The sequence below is a fragment of the Rattus norvegicus genome, chromosome 6 (assembly GCF_036323735.1).
Source record: "Rattus norvegicus strain BN/NHsdMcwi chromosome 6, GRCr8, whole genome shotgun sequence".
Taxonomy (NCBI): domain Eukaryota; kingdom Metazoa; phylum Chordata; class Mammalia; order Rodentia; family Muridae; genus Rattus; species Rattus norvegicus.
In genome coordinates this window covers 106,628,261-106,634,632 of record NC_086024.1, presented here as the reverse complement: position 1 = coordinate 106,634,632, position 6,372 = coordinate 106,628,261, and the positions used below count along the sequence as shown (strand labels likewise).

Below are 6,372 nucleotides of genomic sequence, written 5' to 3'. Positions count from 1 at the left end.
CACTTTCAAGGTAAGCAGAGATTCTCCCAGGAGCGAGGCCTCAGCCCTGAGCTCATAGGGTCGGCGCATGCTTCAGCTCATTTCCGACCCAGTATCTTTACAAGATCATGAAGTCCGTCCAACAGCCACGCAAGTGAGGCTTCACCACCCCAGACAATTAGACTCACACGAGATCTGGCAGGAAGGAAATGAATCCCCACCCCTGCCCCATCCCTTGATACCATTATTATAAAACTGAGTAAGCATATGAGGGTCCTTGTGTCCCCCAAATACCTAGAAGAGGCGATCAAGCTGTAGTGCTGGCTGCTTCGGGTTAGCAGGAGTAGACTGAGAAGCGCTTTCCCCCTCCTGTGACCTTTAAAGGAATGGGAAGGGAGCTGGCATGGAAAATGTGAATTTCTGTAGCTCAGGAGCTTCCCAACCTGCCTGGAAGACAGCAAATGTGGGGGACACTGTATGAATGAGCTCGAATTAGATAATCTCATGTGTGTAGAGCTCTTGAGTGCTTTGGAGAAAATGCTGTCTAAATACACAGTACTCACATCACAGATAATGATCCTCTATTTATAGTACTCCGATACCTACCTGCCGGCTGTTTCCCAGGGATGGGGGAAAGATGAACGGGCAAGATTGAGAGAAAGTGCTTTGAAATCCTTGATTAAGAGCCCTCCAAGCAGATGTACAGTTGAAAACATATTATGGCATTGTCCCAATCATTGCATTTTCTTTTATCACCCCAAAATGTCACCTCCTCCTGCCTTGGGCGAATGAGTCTGCATGACTGTTTCATACCTATAATGTCACCCAGGAAGGCATCAGCCCAGATGTGTAGCATACATAAACATGCTTTCCCTGGGCTGCCTCTTGTCAATTGAATCTGGCCTCTCGGTAAGCCCAGGCTTTTCCCGTAGGAAACGAATATGCAAAATGCCCTGCTTAAATGGAGTATTGATTGCAAACCTTCTGCACACAGTGGACAGATTGGGGCTTTGGAAATGGGAGGAAGGAACCGCTGTGCTCTGAAAGGGGACAGACTCCCAGAGCACCTCACCAAGGGAAGAGTCCAGGAGGATTCACTGAAGTCAGGCCAGGGTAGCAAAAGGACTTGATAATATCACGTGTGTGAACCTGGATAATATCATGAAAGGAACCTGGAAATGGCACCACCAAGTCAGATTCCTGGTGTGGGTGGGTGTCAACAAGCCCTGCTCATTCTTGGAGAACTTTGCTTATCCAAGCCCGGGGCCCCAGCCATACAAATTGATCTCTTTGACTCCCTCCCACTATGGAGCTGAAACAGGAGCCTCGAACCTGTGGATCCACAGTGGGCTGTGAACAGGCAGGTGAGCTGCCTCTGCTGCTAACTGAAAATAAAGAGCAGAGCTGGGCGGAAGGGGAGGTTCCCCTGTGACACTGGGGCGATGGGTGAAGGAAAAGGTTGATCCCCATTTGTTAAAATAGGGGAGGGTAATAGCTGTGTGACAGTGAGACATGCCCCTTTACCTGTGATTCTTCATCAGTCCATCCATGGAGTTGAGAAAGTACCCTGCCTGGCCCCAAACTAGCACTTGTTAGATGGTCAGGTATGTTACACCCTCTTACGAGTCCATCCTGGGGACCAGGGAAAGAATTACATGAGTTCTAGCTTGAGCAGGACATCATCAAAATTAATGACATTTCTGACTACTTATTCTTTGCTGGGTCCTTGCTATAAGCTTTCTTCACATAATCTCCTTTGGTCATCTCAGTGACTCTGTGAGGTAAGCCTTACAACTCTTCCCTCCCTCAGATGAGGAAACAGAGGCTCACAGAAAGCTTCGCAAATTAGCCAAAAGGTTAAATTACCCAAAACTTGTAAGTGCTGTATACAGATAGCTCTGATCCTGAGGCTGGGGCTCTTCAGCACTGAGTGATGGAGAGAATCTTTATTTCCATGGCATCAGGCAGGAGAAGGAGCAGTGGGGAAAAGCTGAGACGTAGAACTATTGCCAATAAATAATTGGAGCTGCAACAGTGAGGGCTGTAGACAAGGCGCCTCTTTTTATACATGTTTTGAAGGTGGGGAGAGAGGTCTAGACTGCAGGGGAAGAGATTGGGGGAAGCATTAAAGCCATCTTTTCATAGTGGCAGCTCTGTACCGGTGCTTCTCAATGGAGTAGTGTGTGCAGGAATGTAGTGAAAGAGGCAGTCGAGGGCTCTTCTGCACCCCTCATGGCACCCCTCATGGTAATCTTCTGCTTAATACTGTGCTGGCTCTGTGCTCTTGTACCCCAGTCTCGGCTTCTGGTTCCACCATTTATGGCTACTCACAAATCACCCATTCAATAAACATGAACTGCCCATGGGCCCGAGTGTGTGCCAGTGCTGGTAAGTGAGGCAGACAGGGCTTCTGCTTTTAATGGCGCTTGGATGTTGGTGAGGGAACTAGGTGAGCATGGGAGCAGGATGAAGGTGAGAGAAGAGGACCGTGCGGAAAGTCATTGGAGGTCAGAGGTAAGAAGACAGAGAAACATCACGTAAGCAGAGACATGCTCTTTAAAACCTGGTTATGAGACTGTCTCGGGGAGTGACAGTTCAGGAAAGGGAAACAGTTAGTACAAGCATCCTGAGGTGAGAATTGGGTTTATGCATTTGAGGTAAGAGAAGGCTGGTGTGTAGGATAGGGCACAGTGTGCAGAGGGAGACCAAGCAGAACGTGTTTTGTGGAACAAGCCAGGTGAGCTGTGCAGACTTGCTCACCAGCCTAGCAGCACCTGGGCATGTGTCCACAGTGCACATCCTCGGGGCTGGTGCAGACCTGCAGCACCAGGCACTGTGGGAGCAGAGCCCAGCATGCTGTGCTTTCTCAAGTCTTCCAAATGTTTCTATCGTGTCAGAGTCTCTTAGCTAGGTCATACAGTCTCTCTCTCTCTCTCTCTCTCTCTCTCTCTCTCTCTCTCTCTCTCTCTGTGTGTGTGTGTGTGTGTGTGTGTGTGTGTCTGTCTGTCTGTCTGTCTGTCTGTCTCCATCTCTCTCCCTTTTGGGGTTTACTTTCAATGTCTTAATTTTCTTTTGTGTAAAAAAAAAAAGGATTTGTTTTTATTTGTGTCTAGAATATGCTTCAGGTCTGCAGTTGACCACAGAGGCCAGAGGCAGGTATCAGATGGATCACTTGAACTGAGCTGAGGTGCTGCCATGGGTGCCAAGACTAAAACTCGGGCACCTGGAAGAACAGCACACAGTGCTCTTAACACCTGCCATTTCTTCACCCTCATTCAGGTTCAGTTGAATTCTAAGTGCGGCAGGATCTGATTCCTGGAACCTAAGTAAAAAAGTGACACATTGGGACTTTCCTCTCTCTTAGGTTTAAATGAACAATTCTTTATTCTCAGGCCAACCTTTGTACAGATACCATCATCACCTTGAGTTCTCTAGCACTGCAGTCCTCAGATGTGCCAAACTCATGCTGAACACGACTCTGGGTTGCAAACAGGTCTTATTTTTGGAGCTGTCTTTAAATCTTTGGTCAGCAGTGCAACAACATACAGACACTAAAGATTGTCTCTTAAAGGCTACAGAAAGCCCTGGCTGATGAAAGGACAGACTGTAGCAGAGCATGAGGCACAGGAGCAAAACGTGAGTCCAGGCCTGAAGTGACAGTGATTTGAGGGGGATGATGTTACCAAGAGGAGATCCCAGCAGAAGGGGCCATGCTGAGGAATGGAAGTGAACAGCTCCCACAGCCTGAGGAGGGCAGGAAGGCAGAGAACTAGCAGCCATCTGTCCAGAGCACAATTCAAAGACCATATCCACACCACCCTCTCTATCCACCCCACCCTCTAGCCATCCTCTCTCTATTGAGCAAAAACAGGGAGCACACGGGAGACTGGGCCTACAGAATGCTTTGTCTGGTGCATGGCAGCTGGGCCCTTGCAGAGGGAAGGGGGAAGGAAAGCCGGTGAAAATGGGAGCTGCTGTGAACATGCAGGCAGTAAGACTGGGAAAACAGTCCTAGAGGGTGAGTGAGAAAACCTGTATCACAGAGAGAGAGAGAGAGAGAGAGAGAGAGAGAGAGAGAGAGAGAGAGAGAGACACAGACACAGACACAGAGATAGAGACAGACAGAAAGGGAGAAATATGCTCAACACAAGCACAACATGCACACACACATGAATATGAACACACAGACACACATGTGTACACACACATGCAGTCAGAGAGACATGCTCATGGACAGATACCAGCACAGACACACACACACACACACACACACACGCACACACACACGCATACACCCACACAAGCAAGCACACATATATACACATGCATGAACACATGCATATTCACATACAGATACACATGCACACACATATATGCATGCATGCAGATAAGCACACATATGTACATACCCATGTACAAGCACACATGCACACACACACACTCTTACCTTTAAACAACATCTGCAATTACAAGAAAGAAAAAACAAGGATTGCAGGGGTTTGCTCCTATTGCTGCCCATAATCATCCCAAGAGAGGACCAGCCTCTTGCTGTTCTTGGACAAGTATAGTAAGAGCAGGTGGCTCAGGAGGACCTACATGAAGGAAGGAGCAGAAACTCGTCTGCTTTCCTAATCTACCATTCTTTCTGTCATGTCACCAGGCATTGGATAGCACAAGAATGCAGCAAAGGGCTAAGAGGACAGTAAGGACGCTGAGGACAGGCATGAGGGGGACATGCATCCTGGGGACCCGTCTTCATCTAAAACTGGACATTTCACTCATGATGGATTTTCCCCATTAACTCTGATATATTTAAATGCTGCATTAAGATGTCATTTAGCTTGAGTGCTGTCCCCTTACATTGTGCACCCAAGCCCCCTTAGCTCTATGCCACTGTGTCACGATCTCTGGCCCCCTACCTTCATGAAAGCATGTTATGAGATTCTGTTATTCAAGAACTTGGCCTGTTGTGCTTTCCCAAGAGCAGCAGGCTGTGTAGAAGCAGAAGTTGTACAGTATTGCAACTCTGCTTTAGTCTGCTCTGTGTCTGGTTCGGTCAAGAAGACATCTATAGAATCGGCTCATCCCCCCAGGTAGTTAAGTCTCTACCTGAAGGAGTCTCTCTGTCCAACCCAGACACGGTAATCTTCCCTGGATCTGCTATTCAGTAGGCATCTCTAGAGATTTCTCACTGGAAATGCAAGGGTTGTAGACGTTCAAGTGGGCAAGGAGATAATGTGGAAGGCAAAGAGCTTTGACTAGGCTTGACATGGGTCCTATGGGGCTGGCAGCTCTCTCTTCCTAGTTATTTGAAGGTTTTTCCTGAGTCTGAAGTTTCATGTCTATAAAATAAAAAATGATTTCCTGCTTGGATAAAAAAAAATCATCATTTAAAATGAGATTCCCCATCAGAGAAAGAAAGCCAGAAAAGAGAGACCCAACATCTCTAAAGCCATGAATCAGATAACCAGTCATTTTCTGTCTACAGTGCTGGGAGCAGACACACTGTTAAATAAATTATTTTATAGCTTATTCCCCTTGCCTTCTCAAGAAGGGGATTTATCAATTTCAGAGCACAACAACCATCCATTCCTAGACCACTACTGCTTTTTTCACTTCCCTTCTTGACTTAAAAGAAAGAGGGAATTGGAGCTGTGAATCTTCCTGTCTCCCGCAGCCTCACTCCCTTGGGCTGATGCAGGGCAAACATGGGGCTCCAATGGGCCTGTAAACGCAGAGCTGATGCTTGGTTATGCTCATTGCTATAGAGACTGAAAATTGTGTTCTGCTTTGAGAGTAACTGGACATTACCCTTGCAAAGATCCCTTTCTAAAAGGGCCAATTCCCTCTTAGGGTGACTGCCTATGTATCATTCACTTGTTCAACTATCAAATGCTGTTTCAGCCCCTTTAACCTAAAGGAACTCAATGGTCAAACAGGAATGACACTCAGAGACTCATACCGATTGGGTATCTTCAATGTACAGCAATGTTCTAAAGAGGCCAGCCAGGCCTAAGAAATGTTTTCCTAATCCTTCTGTGGTTGTTGGTAGGAGATCTCCCAGGAGACTCTTCTCCAAGAGGCACAGCCAGGTCCCAAGCTGGGAATGCCATTCTGGCACCTTTTAGCAGGAGGCTTATTGGAAAGGCAGGTGCTGGTCCCATGGCCTCTGATGACATCATTGGCTCTCCAGGAAGCAGATCAGGATAGCCTGCCTCCGTGTCCATTCAGAAGCAGCCACTGAGCTGGAAAGAAAAACTGGAGATATAGAAAGAAGCACTCTGAATTCCTCGCCTGAGTCAATGGTTCCCATGTTGTGGGGACTGTTTTCTCCAGAGTGAATGAATGAAGTACGTTAGGTAAGGTGATGGCCTAGATTGGGTGGTTTTGGGC

At 47.4% G+C, this 6,372-nt stretch overlaps 1 protein-coding gene across 12 annotated transcripts in view; it reads left to right on the top strand.

Moving 5' to 3' along the window:
* The window catches only part of Slc8a3 (solute carrier family 8 member A3), a 133,598-nt gene that overhangs the window by 104,576 nt on the left and 22,650 nt on the right, over positions 1 to 6,372 (top strand). The window lies entirely within an intron of this gene.